The following is a 27,827-nucleotide window of genomic DNA, read 5'->3' as shown; positions in this document are numbered from 1 at the left end:
AAAAAAAAAAATTGCCAAACTTACCTACATCAGCAGAAAGCAAATACCTAATGCCATTCCATAATAAATTTGAGTATTCTTGCCCTAAATGCAGCTTTTTAAGCTTCTACAATCTTATTCGAACTCCATCCAGATTCTACTGTTGATCATGATGATGAGAAATAAAATTAGAAAGACAAACATGACAGGAATTAAATGCCTTTAGTCTCAAGAAGGCCTGGAGAAGGCAATGGCACCCCACTCCAGTACTCTTGCCTGGAAAATCCCATGGACAGAGGAGCCTGGTAGGCTGCAGTCCATGGGGTCACTGAGGGTCGGACACGACTGAGCGACTTCACTTTCACTTTTCACTTTCATGCATTGGAGAAGGAAATGGCACCCCACTCCAGTGTTCTTGCCTGGAGAATCCCAGGGACGGGGGAGCCTGGTGGGCTGCCGTCTATGGGGTTGCACAGTCGGACACAACTGAAGGGACTTAGCAGCAGTAGCAGCAGCAGTCTCAAGAAGGCCACGCCTGCTGTTACTCATAATCACATATGGATCCTTGAATGTGGTGAAGTGAGAACCATGTGTTGACCTTTACCTACCTAGGGCATATACTAGGGCATCAACACTCTCTGGAGTCTTTTCCTCTAGCTTTTCTACAGCTTGTGTAAAGTGGAAGTATCTCTGCCTTCCAAAATCATGCCACAGAGAATGATTTTGATGGCATCTAATCAAAATCTAGACTTCAGCAAACATATATAACCTTGGGAATATATTTATCTTCCTATCCTCAAACTGGTTGACAACTGTAGCTTTCATTTGGGGGCACAATTCTTTAAGCCTGGAAGTCTGGGTTTGGGAGGAAGATGATAGCTTATTGAAAGGACTGAGAACTTACATTCTGGAGAATGTAAAATCCAGTAAAGCCTTCTTGCAAATATATTTAACTTTGGCTTACAAGATCACAGGGCATTTACTTTTAGATATGTTAAAGACATATAGGTGTACCATCATTATCCAACCAAATGATTGTCTAGTCAACCTAAGGTCATTTAAAATAAAGTGAAGTGAAGTCGCTCAGTCATGTCCGACTCTTTGCAACCCCATGGACTGTAGCCTACCAGGCTCCTCCCTTATTGGGATTCTCCAGGCAAGAGTACTGGAGTGGGTTGCCATTTCCTTCTCCATTAAATGCTTGGGTAATATATGTTACCAAATAACATTCTTCCCTCATTTTTTTTTTCCACTGCTATAGGGATATAAGGATTAACTACTGTCTGTTGGCTAACATGAGGAAGGCTAAAGATCAAGATTTTCTAGTCATAGCTTTTAAACTGTGACTATCCAAACCTTTATTATTGTGGCTTGTTGGCTCTGATTAAGTTGTTCTATATTTACAATTTCAGAGTACTGTTTTTACTTTAGAAGGGACTCAAGCCATGATTTTGAGAGTCCATCCAGCACTCAGACTGGGAGTTCACCACGCCTGAGTGGAAGTTATGTGGGCAACTCAATAACAGTGTGAGTCTGTGGACCTGCACCCTCTACAGTTTAGGAGAGCTTGGTTTTGATTCTTCTGTGGTGCACAATTCTTTGTATTGCTATGTCTGCTCAAGGGAAATATACTTAACTTTATTGTAAAGTATCATTTGGCTTAAAATATCTCCTCTTCCACTGCAATCTTTGTCTGGAAGTGTCCAAAAATTAAATTTTGGTAAGGCAAGGTAACTGTCTAACCATTTGACAATTCACCTAGAAATCTTGCCTAGAATTTTATCTTACTATAAAATGTAAGACACAGATGGTAGCCACAAAAGTAAAATAGACACAAAGTGATAAGCAGAGTTTTTTCATGTTTAAATACTACTAAATACAATTGTGGGCTCTATGCCTGTCATGATTAAGAGATAAAAATGTATCTGTTTTATTATTTATTTCAAGATTTAACAGGAGTTGTTTCTAAGTTTTCTTTCTTATTTTCTATCTACATCTAAAATATTGTATATATTACCCTGTGGCCTAAGTAAATATTGTGTATTTTCTAATATGTCATTTTTTTCACCTTTACCTATTTATAAAAGATATAAAATTATAATATTTTAAAGCATACATTGTGATGATTTGATATACATTGTGAAAATTTTTCTGCAATTGGAGTAATTAGCACACCTATCACATCAGATATTTATCATTTTTTATAAGAATACAAGTTCTACTCTCTTAGCAAATTTCAGTTATATAATACAGTATAATCAATTAGAGTCACAAGGTCATGCAGGAGAACAAAAGATCTTATTCATCTTATAACTGAAAATTTGTACTCTTTTACCAGCCTCTCCTAATTTCTTCTACTCCTTGCCCTTGGCAACCAGCATTCTGTTTCTGAGTTTGAGTTTCTGTTTTTGAGATTTTACATACAAGTGATGCCATGTAATATTTGTTTTTCTTTGTCTAGCTTATTTCACTTAACATAATAGTCTTCAGGTACATTCAGATTCTAAATGGCAGGAATTCCTTCTTTTTAAAGCTGAATAATATGCTACTTTATATGTCACATTTTCTTTATTCTTTCAAACTCACGGCAGTTAGATTGTTTCCACACCTTGGCTATTGTGAATAATACTGCAGTGAATGTGAAGGTGCAGATATCTTTTTGAGATTATGGTTTCATTTCCTTTACTTCTTTTCATTCACTTCTGGATATAGATCCAGCAGTGAGATTGCTGGATCATATTCTGGCTCTATATTTAATTTCATGAGAAGACTCCGTAATGTTTCCATAGTGGCTGTATTACTGGGGTGACCAAAACAGTCATTCGGTTTTTTCCCCTGAGATGGCTCTAGTAGAGTTTAGTTTTCTTAAATTTCATTTTAAACAATTTTGTTACATTGTATTGTGACAGCTATCATATCAGCATACATTTAAAAAAGATTTATCAAAATATCTGCACTTTCGTTTAGCCATGATAATATTGAAGATGGAAAAAAATTTCAGATAATACACTGAATCAGGTGAAAACATTTGCTATGGATATGACCGATAGGCATTAATATCTAAAATATATACACAGTTCATACAACTAAAAAAATAAACAACCCTACTAAAAGTGGGCAACAGACCTGAATAGACATTTTTCCAAAATGGAATGTAGGTGGACAACAGACACTTGGAAATACGCTCAACATCACTAATCGTCAGGGAAATGCAAATCAAAATCACAATGAAATACTGCCTTATATCTGAATATCATCAAAAGGACACTAATAAATGGGGGCAGAAATGTGGAGAAAGAGAGCCCTGGCACACCCTTGGTGAGAATGTAAATTGATGCAGCCACTGCAGAAAACAGTGTGGCCGTTCCTCAGAAATCTAAAAGTACAGCTACCCAGCAGTTACACTCCTGAGTATATATCTGAAAAAAAAACAAAAACACTAATTTGAAAAGATTCATTATTTGCAACTTCTAAGATGTGAAAGCAAACTTAGTGTCCATCAACAGGCATATATATATATATATATATATATATATATATATATGTAAACATGAATGGATGAATGAATAAAAATATCAAACTGATGAATGGATAAAGATATATATATGTGTGTGTATGTGTGTATATATGTATAGATATACTTTAGTCACTAACTCATGTTCAACTCTTTTTATGACCCTCCATGGACTGTAGCCCGCCAGGTTCCTCTGTTCATGGAATTTCCCAGGCAAGAATACTGGAGTGGTTGCCATTTCCTTCTTCAGGGGTTCTTCCCAATCCAGGGATAGAACCTGCATCTCCTGCATTGGCAGGCGGATTCTGTACCACTGAGCCACCAGGGAAGCCATATGTACATATACTGAGTAGTACTCCACATCGGAGGAAGCAGTGGCACCCACTCCAGTACTCTTGCCTGGGAAATCCCATGGACGGAGGAGCCTGGTAGGCTGCAGTCCATGGGATCGCGAAGAGTCGGACAAGACTGAGCGACCCCACTTTCACTTTTCCCCTTCCTGCATTGGAGAAGGAAATGGCAACCCACTCCAGTGTTCTTGCCTGGAGAATCCCAGGGACGGGGGAGCCTGGTGGGCTGCCATCTCTGGGGTTGCACAGAGTCGGACATGACTGAAGCGACTTAGCAGCAGCAGCATACATACATATACACACACACATATATATGTACATGTATATATATATATACATATATACAGTGAAGTACTATTCAGTCATAAAAAAGAGTAAAATGGGAATTTTGCCATTTCCAGCAACATGAATAGACTTGGAAGGCATTATACTAAGTGAATAAGTCAGATAGAGAGAAATGTAATATGATATCATTTATATGTTGAATCTAAAAAGTCCACAAACTAGTGAATCAAAAAAAAAACAACAAACTAGTGAAAATAGAAACAGCTTCACAGTTATAGAGAACATAGTATTGGAGAGGGAAGAAGGGATGGGACAGTGTAGAGTCAGAGGACTGAGGGGTGCAAGCTGCTGTGTATAAAATAAGTTACAGTTATATATTGTGCAATGAGTGAGTGAAGTTGCTCAGTCCTGTCTGACTCTTTGAGACCCCATGGACTGTAGCCCACCAGGCTCCTCTATCCATGGAATTTTCTAGGCAAGAGTACTGGAGTGGGTTGCCATTTCCTTCTCCAGGGGATCTTCCCGACCCTGGGATTGAACCCGGGTGTCCTGCATTGCAGGCAGATGCTTTACTGTCTGAACCACAAGGGAATCCCAATATAATTAATATTTTATTAAAAAAACTACCAATGGAATTTCAAAAAGCATAGAGCTTAGGCTCTTAAGGGTATAGCAGTGATAAAAGCTTTCATAGTCCTTTCTAAAAAGCAACACTTCATAGGTTTCTCTCTCCAGTGGTTCTCTAATATACTTGTAGAAGGAAGGCAATGGAAAACCAAGGATATAAATAGCTGAGCTCTCCACAATGGGGCTTCCTGCCTACTTTCCCTGTTCAAAGAAAAGAGGAGACATCGTCTTGCAATAAAGGCTTCATAGACAACTGGGCTTTTCTAGTGACAGTCGGCATTTGATGACCCATATCTCTTGGTTCTTCTTGTTGCCAGTGATCGGCCTGGCAATGATGGTGAAACGGGAGCAATTAACTAGATGGGGGAGGGCTTCCTTTAACAGTTGAAAGGTACCGTCCATCACGATTCCAAAGACTTGTAGTGTTTTTAGTGTGGGAGCTTCTCCAAGTTCAAGTAAAGTTTCAGGTATTATGTCATAGCACTGACTGAGTGATAGGTGTTGGAGGTAGTTGAGTTAGTAAAATTCTGGAAAGCAGTCATTTTTCAGCATGACGTTATCACTTAAGTCTAGGTGGACAAAATTGGGACATCTTCCAACTAAGGTAGAGACATCTGATCTCTGCAGATTCTTTAGGTACCCACTGAGACACATCTGGGTGGTGGTCTCTGACACGTGTGCCACGGCCAGCTGTATGTGCTTTTCAGGGAAGTCATAGCACCAAGAGCGGTTCAGCTCATCCAGTCTGGAAGAGCTGCTCAGCAAAGTCTCCAGGGCAGATTCAGAGAATCCAGAACACCCAGAAAGGTGTAGTCGCCATAAATTTGTGTTCTGAGCAAGATTATCTACAATAGGATCTGAAAGCTGGATGCCTTCCAGGCTGAGATGCTGCAACTTGGAGCGGTGAGACAGAAGGCCGTGGAGGGTAGACACACCCATCGGGGAGTTCCACAGAGGCAGGTGCTGTAGACAAAAAGGGCTGAGATGTTCAACTAACGGCTGGTCCATAAATGATCCTGGGCAGCAGAAGGCAACCACCCCTCGGGAGAGCAGTCTACCAATCACGTCTGGTTAGAGGTTTAAGCTCGAGAGGTCTATGGTCTGCCAGAGAGACTCGTCAGATGCTAGATGATACCATCTTTTACAAACACTGGAGACTTTCAGGAGTTCAGGGAGGCACAGACAGGTAAAGATTCTTAGGAGTAGCTCGTTTGGAAGGGAGTCCCAAGAAACACCTGGAAAGTTCTCTCGGTTTGGCTTAGGTCTGCGGACAGTCACAAAGTCCTTGTCATTCCCTTTGCTTTTCAGCTGTTTTCATGGGGGGAGTGGGGGGCTCTGTGGGTGGCCCAGGTTTGAAAGCAATTTCTGGGGGGTGTGCTCACTGGTCCTGGGAGATGTTCACACTTTTTGAAATTTTAGGGAGAGTGAATCTATAATTTCAAGATACCTTAAAGAGAAAAATTTGAACCACATCTTTTATCTCCCCCTGTCTCTCCCCACCCCCAAAAGTAGACAGGTGTTACTTTCATTGATCTTTTCTATTTCCTTTCTAGTCATTATTTAAATTTTTCCCATTCTTATCTTTTTTAGTTTCATCTATTAACATTGGGCCTAATGTGTTCTTCCTTTTCGGATTCTTTTAGATGTAAAGTATATTTGTTTAATTGAGATCTCCTTTTCTTTAATGTAGGCATTTATGACTATGACTTTCCTCTTAGATCAAATTATGCTGCATTCAATAAGTTTGTATGTTGTATTACCATGTTCATTTGTCTCAAGGTATTTTATTCTTAATTTCTTCTGTTAGCCATTGGTCATTTGGTAGCATATAGTTTAATCTTCACATATTTGTGAATTTTCCAGTTTCTTTACTGTTATCGATTTCTAGTTTTGTAACATTGTAGTTGGAAACTATATTTGATATTATTTCTGTTTTCCTAAGTTTATTAAGACTTATTTGTGATCTAACACATGATTTAAGTTGGAGAATGATCCATATTCTTAAAAGGAATGTGGAATCTGCTCCTGTTGGGTGGACTCTTCTGTATACATTTGTTAGATCTATCTGGTCTAACATGTATGATAAGACAAATTTTTTAATTGGTTTTCTGTCTGGATGACCTAGCTACTGTTGAAAATTGGGTATTAAAGTCCCATTCTATAATAGTATTGCTTTCTATTTCTGTTTTTAGGTTTGTTAATGTTTATATATTTAGTTGGTCTGAAGTTGGGTATATACATATGTAAATTTGATTATATGTTCTTGATGAATTGACCCCTTTATAATTGGATCATATTCTTTGTCTCTTATTACAGCTATTTGCTTAAGTGTTTTATCTGATATAGTATAGCTATGTCTGCCTTTTTTGTTTTCCTTTTGCATGGAATATCCTTTCTCATTCCTTCCCTTTGAGCTTAAATGTGTCCTTAAAGCAGAAGTGAGTCTCCTGTATGCAGCACATAGTGGGAATTGTTTTATAATTTATTCAATGAATCTATGTCTTTTAATGTGAGAATTTTTTTATTTACATGTTAAGTATATATGGACTTACTGTATCCATACTATTGGTTGTTTTCTGGCTTTTATGCAGTTCCTTTATTCTTTTCTGCTTCTTTTTATCTCTTGCTTTGCAATTTGATTATTTTTATTTTTTTGTAGTGGCATGCCTTGATTTCTTTCTCTATACTTTTTAAAGTATCTAGTAGTAGGTTTTTGTCCTGTGGTTTCCATGATACTTACCAAAAAAAAAAAAAAAACTTACAGTGATAACAGTCTACTTTAAGCTGATAACTTCAAATGCAGAACAAAGCACTACATTTTTACATGTCCCCTCAAATTTTAAGGTTTTGGTGTCATATTTATACTGTATATCCATTAACAAATTTTATTATAGTTATTTTAGTCCTTTTGTCTTTTGATCTTCATACCAGTATTATATTTACCCACCACCATTATAATATTTCCTCCCTCATGGCTCAGATGGTATAGAATCCGTCTGCAATTTGGTCTCTGGGTCGGGAAGATCCCCTGGAGAAGGAAATGGCAACCCACTCCAGTATTCTTGCCTGGAAAATCCCATGGACAGAAGAGCCTGGAGGACTACAGTCTCTGGGGTTGCAAAGAGTTGGACATGACCGAGTGACTGGCGCTTTCATTTTCACTTTCATTATATTATTACAGTATTCTCAGGTAGCTTGCATACTTACCTTTACCAGCAAGTTTTATACGTTCATATGTTTTTATGTTACTGATTAGTATTTTTTATTTCAGCTTGAAGAACTCTCTTTAATGTTTCTTGTAAGGTCAGTTCAGTGATGTTTAGCTTTTGTGTTTTCTTTTTTTTTTTGGAAAACTACTTCTCTCTTTCTGAATGGCAGCTTTCATGGGTGGAGTATTCTTGGTTGAGTCTTTGTTTTTTTTTTTTCCAGCAATATTAATATAGCATCCATTGCCTTTAAACCTCCAAGGTTTCTGCTGAGAAATCTGCTCACAGTCTTAAAGGTTTTATTTTCTATATAGCAAGTTTTTTTTTGTTGCTGTTGTTGTTTTTGTTGCTTTTAAGATTCTTTAACTTGTGCCAATTTAATTATAAGGTAATTCATTATAATGTATCTTGTTGTGGGCTTCTTTAGTTTTATCCTGACATTATTTAGGCTTCCTGGACTTGGATGTCTTGTTTCTTTTCCCAGGTTAGGTATTTTTCAGCCATTATTTCTTTGTGTTAGCTTTTTGACATAAATGTGTGTGTGTGTGTGTGTGTGTGTGTGTGTGTGTGTATATATATATATATGTATATATGGGGTTTTAAAGAGTCGGACACGACTGAGTGACTGATCTGATCTGATATATAGTCACACATATAAATATGCTCTGCTTGATGGTGTCCCATATACTACTTAAGCTATCTTTATTCTTTCTCATTCATTTTTCTTTTCCCCCTTTAATTGGATGAATTCCATAGCACTGTCTTTGAATTTTCTGATCTTTTCTTCTGCTTATTCTAGCTGTGCCTCTATTGAATTTTTCAGTTCAATGGTGTGCTTCAGCACTACAATTTCTGTTTCTACTTTTCTCTCTAGTGAAATTCTCATGTTCAGAATTTGAACTCCTTACTTTGTTGAGCATATTTATGACTGTTGATTTGAACTCTCTATTGGGTAAATTGCTCATATCTATTTTATTAATATTGGTCTCTGAAGATTTTTCTTGTTCTTTTGTTTGAAATATATTCCTTTGTTTCTTGATTTTCCTTGAATTTCTGTTACTATTTTTTAAAATATTTATTTATTTATTTTTGGCTGCACTGGATTTTCATTGCTGCCCATGGACTTTCTCCAGTTGTGGCAAGCAGAGGCTACTTTTTGTTGCAGTTTGTGGACTTCTCATTGAGGTGGCTTCTCTTGTAAGGCTCAGGATCTAGATGCACGACTTTCAGAGGTTGTGTCCTGTGGGCTCTGGAGTGCTGGCTCAGTAGTTGTGGCTCATAGGCTGAGTTGCTCTGTGGCATGTGGAATCTTCCTGCATGGCATGTGGAATCTTCCTGGAACAGGGACTGAGCCCATGTCTCTTGCATTGGCAGGCAGTTTCTTACTCATTAGACCACCAAGGAAGCCCTCTGTGTTTGTTTCTGCCCAGCGGCAAAAACAATCATTTATTCCAATCCTTATAGACTGGTCTTATGCAGGACATGAACCTTGTCAATAAACCTAGCTCAGGCTCCTAGTTACTGCTCAAGCCTTTCTAATTGTCCAAACCACTGTCTTTGTTCTTCGTGGCTGCCAGTACTCGAGGGTGTCGCAGAAGCCTCAAGACCTTTCAGTGTCCTGAAGAGGAGGATTGCAATCAGCACCTAGATGCAGGCTGATTAGAAGCCAGATCCTCAGGCAGCAGCTAGGCACATATGCAGTTAACCACACAGTCCTTCCAGGCAGAAACTGGGAGGTGAACATTATTGCCTGCTCCTTCTGCACTGAATCTTTGTGATATAGTGTGGCAAGTGCTCACAAACCCATTAACTACTTCTTTGACTTAGTTCTCTGAGCCCCACTAGCTATCAGAGATAAATGATTTGGGGACCTATTCCTTGAATGGCAGCTGTAAACATTGGACCCTGGATGTATACAGTTTTTATCCAATACTCTGAGGTATTTTCCTAACATACAGGCAACTTGGCTTTATTGTTGGAAGGAGCTTTAGGGAGAAGACAGGAAAGTGCCCACTAACTGCCCTAGTCTCTGAGGAGGCTCACATGCAGTACAGTGTGAAGATGCATGCTCATTAAAAGCTGAACCCTCAGGCAGCAGCTTGTAAAGCTGCAGTCAGATCCTTTCCAGGGAAAGCCTGGGAGATGGTAGTGCTTGCCAGCTCTCTCTGTGCTGAGCCTTGTGACAATAAATGTTGCAAGCGCTCGTGTTCCTTTTAAGAACTGCTTCTTTGCAAAAATAGCGTAAGACTCCTGAATGCAGGAGTTGGGGCTTCCCGGGTGGCACCGTGGTAAAGAATCTGCCTGCCAGTATAGGAGAGTCAAGAACAAGAATTCATTTTCTGGGTCTCCGGAAGATCCCCTGGAGTAGGAAATGGCAACCTGTTCCAATATTCTTTCTTGGAAAACTCTGGATAGAGGAGCCTGGCGGGCTACAATCTATGATGCTGCAAAAGAGTTGGATACAACTGAGCGACAGAGCACACATCTGAACGCAAGCCTTGTTTACTTTCGAGCTAGGTGTTTCGGGAGGCCATCACTCAGGTGGGAGCTCTAAAAGTACGGACACCAGATGTGTGTTCCAAATCCTTTACTCCCGGAGAGAAGCTGGGAGTTGAGGGTTGCCTCCAGATTGGATGGCACTGTGCTAGGTGTGGGTTTTAAAGTCAGTGTGTGTCTCAGCTTTCCCTATGGATTTTGGTGTGTGATTTTCTTCTTTACCCCATGTGAAGAATTCAGTCAGCTCTAGGTATACCTGTGTACATTCGGTACGTATATAAGAGGAGGGAAATAGGTGCCTATTTACTATTTTGGTCCAGTCCCTTAAAACCTCATTTAAACTGAAAAGTATATGTACTTCAGTTGTTCAAGTAATATTTAGATTAATCTTTAAGTTCTTATGCTTTGCTACAGCAAAAACATGTATTCTAAAATATCATCATTAAGATACTTACCTATAATTTTAAAATCATATAATCCTTAGTATCTTTGGATTTTTTTTTTATTTTCATGTTTGTTTTTTTGTTCCAGTTTTCTACACTGAATTACCCTTTGTTATCTTTGCTTATTTTTTTATTTATTTTTAATTACAGGATAAATATATAATCCAGAAAGGTTAGTTTTGGATTATGTTGGATTTGCTTCTGTGACTTTAATCCTTGTCTTGCTGCTGTTGTTATGAAAGGCATACGTAAAGGCCTGCCTCAGGGAGATAACCTGACTCTGCCCACCCTTGAAGGATGGTGACATTCTTGAATTCTTTGTGTGGCAGAGGGCACGGTGTCCCTCCTCAGCTGCTGACTGGCATGGCTCAGAAATTCACATTTGGGGAGGCCAGAACCACAGAGAGATGTGACGTCTTTGTTGATATGACAGGAGATATTCCATTTCACACCACCCATGAAATGACTGTAAGGAAGTGAAACTAACACATCCCCTTTCCTATGGCTTGCTATTCTAGGAGACAGTTGCGGGAATTGTTCGTCTCTCAGTCCTCCCCAGATCTTAGCCACCCCATGGACTGCCACATGCCCCGCTTCCCTGTCATTCGCCATCTCCAGAGTTTGCTCAAATTCATGTCCATTGAGTCAGTAATACCAACCAACCATCCCATCCTCTGTTTTCTGCTTCACCTCTTGCCCTCAATCTTTCCAAGCGTCAGGGTCTTTTCCAACGAGTGGGCTACTTGCATCAGGTGGCCAAAGTATTGGAGCTTCAGCGTCAGCATCAGTCCTTCCAATGAATATTCAGGATTGATTTCCTGAATATCATGGCATCTGGTCCCATCACTTCATGGTGAATAGATGGGGAAACAATGGAAACAGTGACAGGTTTTATTTTCTTGGGCTCCAAAATCACTGCAGATGGTGACTGCTGCTAAGTCGCTTCAGTCGTGTCCGACTCTGTGCAACCCCATAGACGGCAGCCCATCAGGCTCCCCTGTCCCTGGTATTCTACAGTCCATAAGTTGCAAGAACACTGGAGTGGGTTGCCATTTCCTTCTCCAATGCATGAAAGTGAAAAGTGAAAGTGAAGTCGCTCAGTCGTGTCTGACTCTTTTCTTTCAAGGAGCAAGTATCTTAATTTTGTGACTGCAGTCACTGTCTGCAGGGATTTTGGAATCGAAGAAGGTAAAATCTGTCACTGTTTCCATTTTCTCCCCATCTATTTGCCATGAAATGATGGGACCAGATCCCATGATCTTAGGTTGTTGAATATTGGGTTTTAAGCCAGGCTTTTCACTCTCCTCTTTCACCTTCATAAAGAGACTCTTTAGTTCCCCTTCACTTTCTGCCATTAGAGTGGTATCATCTGCATATCTGGGGTGGTTGATATTTCTCCCCGCGATCTTGATTCCAGCTTGTGATTCATCCAGCCCAGCATTTCACATGATGCATTGTTTGCAGGAATTAAATGGTCTTTTTACTTTGTTTCCTCACCTCCCTATCTCTGATCCATAATGTTTCCTCACCTCCCCATCTCTGATCCATAAAAGGACCTGGCATTCAGACCCTGACAAGATGGTGTTTGAGGCCCTAGCCTGCCTTTTGAAAGTTTCCTTGGCTCAGGTGGTAAAGAATCTGCCTACAATGAGGGAGACCTGGGTTTCGATCCTCTTTTTGGGAGCAACCCCTGGAGAAGGGAATGGCAACCCACTCCAGTATTCTTGCCTGGAGAATCCCATGGACAGAGGAGCCTGATGGGCTAAAGTCCATAAGGTTGCAAGTAGTCAGACAGGACTGGGTGACTTAACCCTTTCACTTTCAGCCTGCCATCTCTTGGTCAGCCAACTCCTGAGTAAATTTCTTCCCTTGGCTCACTACCTGGTCTTGGATTTATTGGCCTGTAATGCGGTGAGCACAGCGATCTTGGACTCTGTAACAAATGCTTTACAATATGGTGTTGGTTTTTGCTGTACAATGACACAAATCAGCCATAAGTCTACATATATTCCCATCTTGAGCCTCTCTCTCTCACCCACCCCTATCTCATCCCTCCGGGTCGTCACAGACCACCTGGCTGAGCTCCTTGTTTTATGTAGCAAACTTCCTAATTTCCTACTGGCTATCTGTTTTACACATGGTAATGTATGTATTTCAGTGCTACTCTATCACTTTGTCCCACCCTCTCTTTCTCCCACTATGTTCATAAGTTCATTCTCTACATCTGCATTTCTGTTCTTTCCCTGCAAATAGGTTCATCAGTATCATTTTCCTGGAGTCCATATATACGCATTAATATACAATATTTTTGCCTATTCATTTTAGCTAAAAAAATACTTAGTGTTTTTTCTTTACATTTAAAATCATCTCCTTCAGTCACGATATAAAGTAAAATTAAGGATAAGCATGTCTATTGTTAATTTTTGGTAGACATTTTTTTTCCTTAAAATTAATTGATTATTTTATTGGTGGGCTGATATTATTCAACCACAGTTTGCTCACAGTTTATAATTTTTCTTGCATTTTATATGTATGAAATACAAAGTACTTTTCCAAAGTTTTATTGTTTAGTATGGTGATGTTTTGAAGGAGGTATCTGGTGCTTTGCAATGCCCCTGAAAAGATGTGGTCTTTATACCAAATGGAAATCTCGGGCTTCCCTTGTGGCTCAGAGGGTAAAGTGTCTGCCTACAATGTGGGAGACCAGGGTTCGATCCCTGGGTCGGGAAGATCCCCTGGAGAAGGCAATGGCAACCCACTCCAGTACTCTTGCCTGGAAAATCCCATGAACTGAGAAGCCTGGTAGACTACAGTCCATGGGGTTGTAAAGAGTTGGACACGACTGAGTGACTTCACTTTCACTTTTTCTTGCATTTTATATGTATGAAATACAAAGTACTTTTCCAAAGTTTTATTGTTTAATATGGTGATGTTTTGAAGGAGGTATCTGGTGCTTTGTAATGTCCCTGAGATGATGTGGTCTTTATATGAAATGGAAATCTTACCATAGTTGGTCATAAGCTTGGCAGAGAGTCCTATAGTTCACTAGACTTTCATTGGTGGCCTTTGGTTATATTTATGGTTTTTTTTTTGAAGGACAGTATCATTTTAATATATTTCATTAAAATCAGTTCTTTTAATAATTATAAAAAAAAATTACTGTTAGTGAACCACACTTGGGTGTGTTGGCCTGTCTGTGGTGAAGTCAGTCTACTGATGCTGAGTTGTGGTGAAGGGAATGCGGGATTTATTGCAGGACAACAAACAAAGAGTCCAGGGCAGCTGGTACTCCAAATACCAGAGCTCCCTGGATGGGTTTCATGAAAGCGTTTTTCAGGTTCAAGTTGGGGATGCAGTGGTCACACGGGGTATGTAATCAATTCATGCACAGTTCTCTGATTGGTTGAGGGTGAGGTAACAGGGAAGTGTCATAGGGGTTAACATTATTGATTCTCAGGCTCCAGTAGGCGTGGAGGCTATGTGCGCGTGGTCATCAAATAGTTAACATTTTCTATTTCCTGGGGGCTTTAGCATGTGTAAAGTGACTCTCAAAATGTGTATCACATACCATTATTTATGTACTTCAGAGATGAGCTAAAGAAGAGGATATTGGGGAAGAGTCTGTCCTGGAAAGGGCCCTTGTTGTTGTTATTGTTCAGTCACGAATTCATGTCCAACTCTTTGTGACCCCATGGACTGCAGCACACCAGGCTTCACTGTCCTTCACTATCTCCCCGAGTTTGCTCAGATTCATGTCTATTGATTGAGTCAGTGGTGCTATCTCACCGTCTCATCCTCTGCTGCCCTCTTCTTTGGCCTTCAATCTTTCCTAGCCTTAGAGTCTTTTCCAATGAGTTGGCTCTTCACACCAGGTGGCCAAAGTATTGGCGCTTCAGCTGCCCTGCTCATTTACATGACCTGGTTGGGAATTGGGAAGCAGAACTACTTCTCGTAGGTTGTTTCATGAGCGTAGAAATGTGGTTAAAAGGTGGCTTTTCCTTAGACATATTTCTTCTAGGTTAAAGTGACTCCTGGTGAAATAATTTTCAGCATTGTTCAGTACTCCTCTCTAATGTTTAAGATCATGTACCCACAGTCTTACATCTTCTCCCTAGTGAGTGTTGTTCAGACACATGAACAATTTCCTTGTTGGGAAAATCCTTATGCTCATAAATATTTGCTTCAGATTTGTTAATATGCAGTAATGAATTTAACTTCTGTTGACTTAAGAAATAGTCGCAACCTAGAAGTTGAGAGTTATGTTTTATTTGGTGAGAATTTTAGGACTTCAAGCCTGGGAGAAGGCATCTCAGATAACCATGAGAGAACTGTTCTAAGGAGGTGGGGGGAGGAGTCAGGTTAAATAGAAGTTTGAACAAGGGGCAGGTAGTCTGAACATCAAAAGATTGCTATTAATTAAGAAAATCAGATATCTCAAGTTAGGGATTTTCACACTGTTCTGTGTATGGGAAGATGCAAGAGCCTGGGCCTAAAATCCTCCCTCTCATATGTATCTTAGCTATCTGGGGCCAGCATCCTGCAATTTGGTTTTTCACATCCTTAGTTCCTTGCTCAAGTAGGAGTGGTGGCAGCCTGATCGCAGGTATGGTTTTTCTTGGGCACCCACTGGGCTCAGAAATTCACATTCGGAGGACCGGAGTCACTGATGACTGTCACATCCTTGTCATTGATATGGCAGGAAATCCTTCATTTTTCACCTCCATGCAAGCAAACATTTTGTGTGATTTGTTTACTTAATGAGAGTCAGACTGGTGACTGGTCAATAGCAAGTACTACATTGTAGATCCTCATTAAGTATGTTATTTTTTCGACTGGGGAAAAAAAAAATACAACCTAAAAGTTGAGAGCTGTGTTTTACTTGGTGGACAAATCTGAGACGTTGAGCCTGAAACACAACATCTCAGATGATGAGAAGCTGTTTTGAAGAGGAAGTGGGGGAGCCAGGATATATAGGAGTTTTTGCAACAAAGCCAGATGGTTGCAACATCAAAAGATTACTGCTAAGAAAAATAAGCCAGATATCTCAAGTTAAAGAATTTAGTTCTTTGTGTGTATGAAAAAATCCAAGAGTCTGGTCTCACTGATATCACCTCAGCTATGTGGGACCAGTATCCTGTGCTTCATCATCCTGAGTTTCCTCAGGGTGCCTCATGGGCGAGGGTGGATGTGTGGCTGTGCTGAGTGCTGGCTGGGCTTGGCAGTGGGCAGTCCTCTTTGCCTCCATCCTGAGTCTCCCTCAGGGATCACTGAGGGATCACTCTCTGCGAGGCTGTAATGCGATGGCTTGATGGAAGCAGCACCCTTTGTTTACAGATATAGCAGGCAATGTACAAACTCACATGCGAATGATGAATGGTTGCCTGACTGACTGAATGAGTGAATAAGCATGACTGGTCCAAGCTAAACATTGCCTTTCCACAGTAGAGATGTTGATGATGTTTCTATGCTGAATACAGTTGTGTTTTTCCTTATTTCAAGCTAAGGGGTACATGATTGTTCCCACCTACAATGGAGAACATAGAAAATGTCATAAATTGCTCCTTTTTTTTTTTTTTTTGGTCAGATTCTTGTTCAATACTAGGAAATGTCTTTAATACACTCACTATTTAATTGAACTTTCTTGGTATAGGGAATTCTCTGTTCATTAAAGGATTTATTAATCTTACAATCAATTTGATATAAAGTTTTTTCTTCTTGTAACAAAATTAATTTTAAGTGATCCTGTCATGTTGCTCATGGTACAACCAAGCTGTAAAATTGATTATTCTGCTAATGTGGTTTCTTTGGGGGCTTAAACCAAACTCACTGACTCATTTATCCATTCATAAATCGAGGCATTTTGGAACACCTACACTATTTGAGTCATTATCCTAAGGCCAAGAAATGCAACGGCTTAAATGTCTCTGTCCACAGACATTCAAAGTCTAATAGAGGAGGGAATCACTGGTTAGTGAGTCAAGCACTCAAGCATGGGGAGCATGTAGGCAAGGCATCAAAACCAAACCAGGAAACCATAGTGTGTTTCTTTTTTTTTTTTCATAGTGTGTTTCTATAGGAGTTGGTGAGTTAGCTGATTTTTGAAGAGACAGCTCCACACTAGCGCTATAAAAAAACATGCTTTTTCTGAAAAGTGAGGGCAGGTGTACAAGAAGAGCAAAAAGCATCTGTGAAAGCATGGAGAAATAAATAGGACAGTGAACAGTTGTAGATTGCTGTTAGTAATACGTGTAAGTCAGGAGCTCTCTATTATATGGCAAACATTTGTGTGGTAGAAAGGGCAGAATGGCTCCCTCCACTTTTTATCATATTAAACTCTCCACCTAGGTAATTTCATTCAGTCCCAAGGGAAATGCACATGTTTATCACGAATGTATGAAGCACTGTACATGCCTGTTGGTGGACTACAAACTTAGCTTAAGTGCGTTAAGCAAGGTTTTGAGAAATGGAATATTTCCTGCCATATCAACAGAGAGGATGTCACAGATGTCAGTGACTGCAGCCCTCCAGAGTAAGCTCGTGAGCCCTAAGGGCACTCAGGAAGGCCAATGCTTCTAATCTAGCAGCCATCAGACTTCAGTCACTCATCCAGCTGAAAGGAAACTCGGAATGTGAAAAACTCAGGGTAACCAGCCCAAAAGAGGTGAGGTGCATATCAAAGAAGTGATTTCAGTGAGCCCAGACCCTTGTATCTTTCCATACATAGAAAAGTACTAATTTCCTTAACCTGGGATATCTGGGTTTTTTTAAGAAACAATACTCTTTTGATGTGCGGGCTACCTGCCCTTTGTTGCCAAACTTGTATATAACCTGGGTGCTCCCTTCACTTTCTCAGAGTTGTTCTCTCAGAGTTACTTGAGATGCTATCTCCTGGACTTGATGTCCTAAAAATTCCCACCAGTTAAAATATAACTCTCAACTTTCAGGTTGTGAATATTTTTTTAAGTCAACCGTTTCAGGCAGAACCCATTTTTTTGGAATTAGTAAGTTAGACTAAAAAAAAGAAAAAGAAAAACATGTTTGAACATTTAAAAGCATGCTTCTAAATGACTCAGAGATTAAAAAAAATCTTTATGGAAATGATAAAGTGTGAACTGAATGAAAGCAGTTACTATGAAACTGACGGGTGTCGTTTTGGGGGACTCTGACGAGCTCCAGTCCTTTATGTCTCTGCACAGAAAAGAATTCAGTGAGAGGCAAAGTGATAAATAAGAAGTGGTTTGTTAGAACAGGATGCTCGTGAGGCTGACACGTGGGCAGGCAAGAGGGTACCACTTAGTAAGAGAACTTAGTGTGCTGCAGCTTTATAATCAAAGCAGAAGTGGGAGGGGAAGACCTTCTTTGTCTTTCTTGAGCAGATGTCATGCTTCCATCATCAGTTCCTTTACCAGGTTGAGCAGGGAATTTTCTTGTCCCTACATTGTCAAGCTAGGTTCATAACGAGTTGTTGACTTTTTTTTATGTGTGCAGAGAACCTGTCCTAACTGACTGAGCTCACTGGGCAGGATGTGGGGCCCACACCCCCACTGTGTTATTGTTTGGGGACATGTCTCACGTTTTTTGTTGCATGGTTTTGTTGCTAAGCGTGCCTACTTGGGTTTGAGGTTAAGAATCATTAACTGACAGGAGTTTCTCATAGTTTTTGTACTTACAATGCCCTGCTGAGATTGCATATTTAATCATCTCTTTTGAAAATTCCATGGACAGAGGTAGCCTGGTGGGCTACAATCCATGGGGTCACAGAGTCAGATAGGACTGAGTGATATTACAATGACACAGTACAATTTGTCCATTTACTCAATCCCTATCAACTCATCCATGTGGGTTATAGCTGAAGTAATGCATTCGAAAAACAAATTTATACCCAAATGCTGCATTAGAAAGAATAAAAGTTAAAAATTCATTAGCTAAGCATTCAACGTAAAAAAATAATAGCTAAATATATCCAAAGATTTTAGGAAGAAGGAAACAGTGAACATAATTCATAAATTAATGATGTAGAAAAAAAAGGCACATGATACAATACACATAGAATAAAGTGGATCCACAAAGACTCATTCATTTTTGAAAAGCTAATAAAAATAGACAAATCTCTGGTAGGATTAATAATTTAAAAAAGGAAGGTTCAATTACACTGGAAGTAGATATGTAATGTTTGCTACAACAGAGGCTGAACCACTAACAAGAGAATATTATGCCAATAAGCTCAACAAACTTAGATGGACTGGAACAATTTCTAGATCACTGCAGTGGCCTTAAAATCAGTCCTCTAGACTAGTTTCTCAAGTCCTCTCTGTTCATTATCGACACAGTAAAATGATCAGTTTACAAAAAAATGTAATCATGCTACTCTTCTGACTAACTATAAGCCAAAAATGATGTCTTGCTAGTCTAAGGGGAAAGGATGTTTCCTGAAAGAGACATCATCTTGGTTCCGCCTCTCCATTTGCATCTCTTCCTGCTCTGTCCTTGGTAACTGCTCTCCTACCACATTATTTTCCTCTTCAACTGTTGCTAAAATGTACTGAGTTCCTTTAGCCTTAGACTCCCCACCATTGATATTCTTTCCATAATGGCACTTTGTTTTTTTCCACCATGTTCTCCTTTGTTGTTCAGTCACTCAGTCGTGTCTGACTCTTTGCAATCCCATGGACTGCAGCACGCCAGGCCTCGCTGTCCATCACCAACTCCCGGAGTTTTCCCAAACCCATGTCCATCAAGTCGGTGATGCCATCCAACCATCTCATCCTCTGTCATCCCCTTTTCCTCCCACCTTCAATCTTTCCCAGCATCAGGGTCTTTTCTAACGAGTCAGTTCTTCACCTCAGGTGGCCAAAGTATTGGAGTTTCAGCTTCAGCATCAGTCCTTCCAATGAACATCCAGGACTGATCCTTAGGATGGACTGGTTGGATCTCCTTGCAGTCCAAGGGACTCTCAAGGGTCTTCTCCAACACCACAGTTCAAAAGCATCGATTCTTCTGAGTTCAGCTTTCTCACATCCATACGTGACTATTGGATTCCCATCAGCCTGTTTTTTTCTAGTTAGTACTTTTGAACGAATTAAAGATGGAATGAAGATGTTTAAAGATCGATTGCAACCTATTCATTTTACACAGAGATTTTGAAAATGCCTTTATTAACGTGTGAATAACATACAATAAATTGCATGTATATAAAATGTATGATTTGACAAGTTTTGATGTATGTATAATCCCATTTTGTGCGTGTTTCTTTCTGCTTGTCCCCTTAGTACCAAAACAACCACTGACCTGGTTTCTGTAGTACAGATTAGTTATAATTTTACTGAGATCTAAAAGCTGTCATTCTGTATAAACTCTTTTGTGTCTGGTTTATTTCATTCAGCATACTATTTTGAGATTTATCCATGTTGTGTTTATCAGTACTTCATTCATTTTAATTGCTGAGTCGTGCTGTATAACAAAGATGTAACCGAGTTTATGTTTTCCTTGTTGATGGATTTACATAGTCATTTCTGTATGACTTCCTTCTCCACAGAAATAGTAGTAAGAAAGTCTGCATATATTGGAGATAAGAAAACAGCAAATACTAAGTTTAAAAATAGAGAAACAAGTATTATACTATTTATTCTAGATATTTTTCAATTAGTAGTTGTGAATTATCACATACAGTTCTGAAAATTGCCTGTAATCATCGGCATGGGTTTTGGCTACAAGAAAACTAAAGAGAAATATTGAATATTGGTAGAATCACTAATTGCTATCTCTTTTTAAAAAATTATGATAACTATGAAACTGTGTGTTTAACTTCTGTATTGGAAATCTTCTAAAACTATAGTTAAAAGTCATAAAGACAGTGTAGAAAATAGCATTGAATATAATCACTTTACTTTTGCATGAAAAAAAATATTTCTTTTAGATTAACCTGTCCTTTACCTATGGTAACCCATAGATAAAAGGGGTATGAAAAAGTCATTTATTATTCTTTGTGTATGTATTATGCTAACGTCATCATTTTTTTCTGATGTCAAGTCTTAACCATAAAATAAGTGATCTTAAGTAGGGACATACTGCATCTTTTTTATTTTTTCGTTCTTAGTTTTGAGTTTAATTGGCTTAAACTATATCTATTTATATGGAGATACATCTGTCAACATCTGTTTATCAGCATCTTTTTTTAGAGTAGTGCTAGTCCAAAGAATGAGTGAGAAGAGAGTGAAAGCAATACCCCCTGTCTGTTTTTTGGGCTTCCCTGATAGCTCAGTTGGTAAAGAATCCATCTGCAATGCAGGGAAATTATTTGAAGGAGAGAAAAGTCATCCAAATAAAAAATGTTCACAAAGATGATAGAATTTTCATATATAATTTTTTTTTTACAGTAGACATATAGACTTGTAAAAACTTACTCTGATTGCAAAGAAAAAAAATTTAATGCCAGACACTGAGGCTTGACTGAGAGAGACAATTGGTAAGGCAATGCTTCCTATGTCTATGATGTCAGCTGATCATTCTTGCAAGAAGAGCTAGTTCAGGTATCTTTGGTACGGCTTCAAATATGAAAAATTCAAAATGTTAAAAGTAGAAGTATGGAGGAGAAATAGAAGGGAAGTATGACAATATTGCCATGTTTGTAGGTAATTGACAGTTCTTAGTAGTTGACATTTGATTCCTAGGCTTAGTCCTCCAGTTATGGAAGGTGACTTAGCTGTAATTCTAACTTGTTTAACTGATGGTTTTGATGTATTTACTCTCTCCCATCATTTAGGTTTAGTGATATAGTGAAGTCGCTCAGTTGTGTCTGACTTTTTGCGACCCCATGGACTGTAGCCTATCAAGCTCCTCCATCCATGGGATTTTCCAGGCAAGAGTGCTAGAGTGGATTGCCATTTCCTTCTCCAGGGGATCTTCCCGACCCAGGAATTGAACCCGGGTCTCCCACATTGCAGACAGACACTTTTACCATCTGAGACACCAGGGAAGCCAGCTCTCATATAAGGGCTGGGTCTCCCGTGCTAAGGCACAGATGGTCGAGACAAAGGTCACTCACCTGGGAGTTCAGACCACACACAGGTCCAGGAAGCTGTCCTCTGATTGGGCACAAACCACTTTATTCCCATGCAGTGATTAAGAAGGTAGTCAAAAAAATCTTGGTTTGCAGTTCTTTCTCATATTATTATTTTTAGGATCATGATTGGATTATTTGATATCCTTTTAAGACTCAATAACCACATCTAAAAATGAGAAACTGAAATTTAATAAAATTCCTGTGATTGGATATTAAATAAAAACACGTGTTAATGCTCTATTATAATGCCCAGTGCATAGTGGTGTTCAGTTGGTGAAGACTAATGGTGGCACCCATATTTATAATTTTTTTAGATTGTCCACAATGCCTTTTTCCTTATCAGTCACTCTTTCCTGGATACTGCCCCTGTGCTGAAGTTAATAATGTGAAGGTAAAGAAAAGGGGCATCTTCTCAATAAAGCTCTATTAATGACTAATATTTAGTTTATAAAAAGTGCTATATACACATTTTCTTATATAATCATTTAAAAATGTGTAAGTTTTGGGTTAGCCAAACTTTTTGCTTGTGTTTTTCCGTAAGATATTACAAAAAACCCGGATGAACTTTTTGGCCAACCCAATTTACATCATCACCCTATTTTACATAGTAACAAACTAAACATGCAGAGAGAGAGAGAGAGACTTTAAGGAATTAGTCAAAGCGATTGTGGAGGCTGGCAGGTTCAAAATCTGCAGGCCACGGAAGACCCAGGGAAGAGTCACTGTGTCCTCTAGGGTCTGAGGCAGTCTAGAAGCAAGCTTCCATCTTTCCTAGGTGAAGACTGGCTTTTTCCTTTCAAAGCCTTCAACTGATTTGATGAGATCTACCTACATTATGAAAAGTAAAGCTGCTTTACTTAAAGTTTATTGATTTAAGTATTAATCTCCTCTAAAAGATCCCTTCAGAACAACATTTAGACTAGTGTTTGACCAAGTGTCTGGGTGCTGTGGCCAGTCAAATTGACACACAAAATCAACTCTCGCAGCTGGTTAGTGGTAAGTTGACCTTTAGGTCCCCACGATATAGCTTAGGAGTCACTTCTGTTCATTTCTCATCTTCCTCTTTTAGGGTTACATAACAGACACCTTTCAACAGCTGTTCCTGGCACCAGATTAAGGAGGTCATGTGCCCACTGACAGTGTAGACCTTGTGCAGCCCTGTGATGGCAGCCTCCAGGCATGTGATCCAGAAAGATGGAGAGTTTGTATGTAGATCACACAAGTTAGCTTTGCAAAATGGGGACTTTCTTAATAAATCCCTGACCTTTTTTACCTATGCTTTAAAAAAATGCATAAAAGTAGAAAAGTGTCATTTTTATTAACATTAGTATATAATTTCTATATTTGATTTTTGAATGAAAAATTATAATCTATTCTACTTAGTGTTAATTTTTTACTTTTTTCCAACTGAATTAAAAAAAAAAAAGAAACCAAAAAAGAATTATGCAAATTATGCAGATAATTAAAATGGTTTTAACAAAGGATTTATGGTATATCATCATCTGGTTTGTCTTCATCAAAAGGACTGTATTTGAACAACAATAGGCACTTTAGAGGAAATTTTTAGTATTTTAATAATCATGTAGATATGTGGTTTACATCTGTGGAAACAATGTTTCTTGTTTCTCTTCAGTAATCTGTCTACTTTTTCTTTTCTTCCTTTAGTCCTTTTTTCTTCTTTCTTTACTTTCTTCCTTTTTTCTTTCCTTCCTCTCTCTCTTTCTTCCTTTCTTTTTTTAATACTGAACTGTTTTCAGAGAACATATACTAGATAATGAGATAATGGTTTGTATTTTTATCTGTGCACCTCAAAATTTTTTCTACAATGAGGTGAGGTAAACATAATTAATATTTATTTTAGTAGAATATTTCAATGATAAAAATTAAAACTTGAAGCTGACTCTTTGTAAAAAGTAGATAAACCAATTAAAAAGAAAAAGATTTTAAATTGATTTTTGGGCATTTCATTTCTTCTATCACAGTATTTTCTCACTGGCTAAAGAAATATCATAAACTCTTAAACATATTTCAAAGTATTGCCAAAGTTGCACATACATGTGGGATGAAAAATACTGATGACTAGAAGACAAAAAGTAAAAACCTTATATGTGATCTCCATTGATATGTGGGTTTTCCCTTTATAAGTGGTGCTGATAGAGCATTGCTTGTCTAATCCGGAGTATGGTGAGGAGACAGGCAGGACGGCCTGTCCTATACCTGGCCTATGGTGGGCTCCCCACATTCCAATGGAAACAATTCATCTCCCTATAATTAATATCTTTTTACAAGGCTAGTGAACAAAGTGGAAGTTGCTCGGTTGTATCTGACTCTTTGTGACCCCATGGACTATGCAGTCCATGTGTAGACTATACAGTCCATGTATAGACTATACAGTCCCTGGAATTCTCCAGACCAGAATTAATGGAGTGGGAACCTTTCCCTTCTCCAGGGGATCTTCCCAACCTAGGGATCGAACCCAGGTCTCCCGCATTGCAGGCAGATTCTTTACCGTCTGAGCCACCAGGGAAGCCCAAAGATCCTAAAGGTATGAAAAATACTATCTTTCCTAAGAGAGTTATAAGATTTCTGGCTTCACTTTCACCATTTCTTGTTTGGACCAATTTAGACTGAGTGAGTGGAGTGAAAGTCACTCAGTTGTATCCAACTCTTTGCGACTCCATGAATTGAACTATACAGTCCATGGAACTCTCCAGGCCAAAATACTGGATGGGCAGCCTTTCCCTTCTCCAGGGGATCTTCCCAATCCAGGGATTGAACCCAGGTCTCCCACACTTCAGGCGGATTCTTTACCAGCTGAGCCACCAGGGAACCCCTATAAGGCTGGAGGGAATGCATTGACTTTGAAGTTCTTCCTGTGAACTTTAGGTTAACTTATGCCTCAGTTTTCTTTGAGAGAAGGAATGGTGTACTGTTTTCTGTGTTATGTTACTTATAGTAACTAGTAGGGATACTAACTGGAGAAGGAAATGGCAACCCACTTCAGTGTTCTTGCCTGGAGAATCCCAGGGACGGGGGAGCCTAGTGGGCTGCAGTCCATGGGGTCGCACAGAGTCAGACACGACTGAAGTGACTTAGCAGCAGCAGCAGCAGCAGCAGCAGCAGGGATACTAACTAGCCAATATCTTCTCTAAGACATAAGATTACTCATACTGATACAATAATTTGCCTGTCAAGGCATTCATTTTCAGTCTCTGAGAGCAAGCAAACGCACACACAGAGATCACCAGTTTCATCCTCTTTAGCAAACACTTTGTTGCATCATGTACATATAGGAGACAAGATACAATTAAGAAAAGCTGAAGTCAGTAATGTGAATTTGATTCAGCCCAGTTACTAACTAGATGTATGTCTTTGAGCTAAAATTCATTATGTTCATGCTTTTGTTTCTTCATCTATAAAATAAGACTGTCGGACTAAAAGAGTTTAAGATCTGGCCACCTCCAAAACTCTTGTCAGAAGTTTTATGGAAAATCATATGGAAAATGGTCTTGTCGGTAAAATGGAAATGCCAAAATTTAGGGAGATTATTAGTTACCAATCAATCTGATGCTCATATGCTCATTTATAATTAATTTATATAAGACTCTGAGCAATCTTTGAAATAAATTTTTTATCTCTGAAAAGAGAGATATTTATAACCTGGACTGACTTTCTTATATGACAGAAACTGTAAAGTATTATATGAATGCATAGTTTTTTTATTACTACTAATTCTCCTGGGAATACGTTTTACAGCAGGTGAGATGAGTGCTGGCCCAGTAAGTCAGCAAGGAGAGAGAAGAAAACAGATTCAGTCCGGGGTCAGTTTTAATCACTTATTCTCATTTTAGGCAGGACCTTCTTCCGTCGTGATTATTGCCACCAGCAGCTAATGTCACCAGCAATTAACAGTTGCAGAGTGCTTATTATATGCCAGGCACCGTTCTAAGCACATTACATTTAATCCTCATGAAAACTAATTGGGAGACATACTTTAGGTCACAGCACTAACTGTAAAGCCATCCATTCAGATTCCAGTTCAGGTTGTTTGAGTCCAGAGTCTAGACTCCCAACCATTCTCCTACACTACCTCCTGATTGCTCTGTTTTGCCTCCTCTGTTTTACATGCTCTTCGTATGCTTTCCACCTCCAATTTCCATCTCTATGCACAAATTTTTCACTTTATGAAATTCCTATTTTTAAAAAAATCATCAGTTTCAAGGTTAAAAAGTTGGTTTAGTTTATTGCTTGTGCATTTCTTCTAAGAAATCCAATTTGACTAAGCCCAGTTTGACTGAAGACACCTAAGCCCATGTGGAAGTTGCTTCACTTGGATGTTATGGGTTTTGAAAATAAAATATGTAAAACTTAGTTAAAGTCATTGAGTGTAACTCAATCTATATTTTAACATAGATTTCTAACACAGTATTTTTTTTTTTTAATCAGTGATTCTTAAAATTTGGGGGTGATACAGAATCCTTCAGAAAGTTGAGCCTGTGAAATCTCTATGCCAAAAGAAAGAAAGAAATGTGTATTGACACAATGTTTTCACACACTTCAGGGAAGTTGCGGCAGTCTGAAGCCTTCCCTAGGGCCATGGGTTAAGAACACCTGATCCATGGTTGAAGCTTTATTTATTCACACATGGTAACTTGAGTAATGCGGTAAGCTTTTTATATTCCCTTCTGAGACATTTAAAAAGAGAATGAGTAAATGGAATAAAAGGCAGTGTACACTCTGGGATTTTAAAGGACATCTAGCACCTTTCCTCCGTTAGTCTCTGACCTTCCTTTACTGTCCTTCTTTATAGCGGGTCTGCATGACTGAGTCACAGGGGCTAAAAGGGCCCAGTGCTAATTATGTCTGGACGTAAAGGTCAGAGTCTAACCCTGAATTGTCTATATTTGGCCTAAAGACTTTTGAAAGAAACAAAAGATCCACTACAGTTAAAGAAGGGTCAAGGAAAGAACAGTTAGTTAAATGATTAAATCAGAAAGCAGTTATTAAGTTAAAAACCATTGCTGGGGAGACCCATAGAACCCTGAGCCATTAAATCTGAAAGAGCTTGGATACATAAGTCATAAGGCCAATGCTATTCCTGAAATGGGTGGGTAAGAAAAGTAATTGTGTACACTTCGTTTGGAATATATCATACTCTTGCCAGAATACTTTAACTTTCATTAAACTCTCAGGAAAACATGAATACCACATTTTAGATCTGTGGCATATTTAAAATTCTAGTTTATATTTCAGATGAAGTTAGTGCTTCAAGATGACAGACTCACATGAATAAACATATTTGGTTAATTAAATGAGTTTCTAAGTAATCCATCTGCTATTTGGTAATATGAGCACAACTCCACTTTATGTTGCTTTATTAAGGATAAGTGATTTGAGGTTTTTTCCATCTCTAAAAAATAAGCATAAATAGATTTTATTTATTAAAGCATACAGTCAATGAAACTCTGATTTAATCATTCATTGCTAGGTTAAAAAAAAAATCTTTAATTGAATAGTGCTGTTTTTAACAGACTAGACTTACCTGCTTGAACTTGTACATAATATATGTCAGTTTGTATGTTTGCCATAAAATAGAATCATTACTGTGAAATAACTAGACTTGACACTAACCTTGGGGACCTTTTATGTAAAGCAACTGAGTGATAGTAGAAAGACCAGTGCTTTTGTATCCTGTATATTAAATATTGGTTCATGTGAATAAACTTCTGTATGAGAAGTTTCCCTGCTAAGGGAAGGCTGTTTCCCACATTTCTTTTGTTAAGTCTACTTATTCATCATTATTCAGCGTTTATTTCAATATTGCTTTGTGCAGAGGGGCTCTGTCTCTGACACTGAAGAGCCCAG

At 38.8% G+C, this 27,827-nt stretch overlaps 1 protein-coding gene and 1 pseudogene across 1 annotated transcript in view; one reads left to right on the top strand and one right to left on the bottom strand.

Annotated features, from left to right (window-relative positions):
* Positions 1-27,827, top strand: part of MMP16 (matrix metallopeptidase 16) — a 391,105-nt gene that overhangs the window by 101,165 nt on the left and 262,113 nt on the right. The window lies entirely within an intron of this gene.
* LOC102397983 lies at positions 4,999-12,915 on the bottom strand (annotated as a pseudogene).

The sequence above is a fragment of the Bubalus bubalis genome, chromosome 15, assembly GCF_019923935.1.
Source record: "Bubalus bubalis isolate 160015118507 breed Murrah chromosome 15, NDDB_SH_1, whole genome shotgun sequence".
Classification (NCBI taxonomy): domain Eukaryota; kingdom Metazoa; phylum Chordata; class Mammalia; order Artiodactyla; family Bovidae; genus Bubalus; species Bubalus bubalis.
This window is presented reverse-complemented; position numbering and strand designations above follow the sequence as displayed.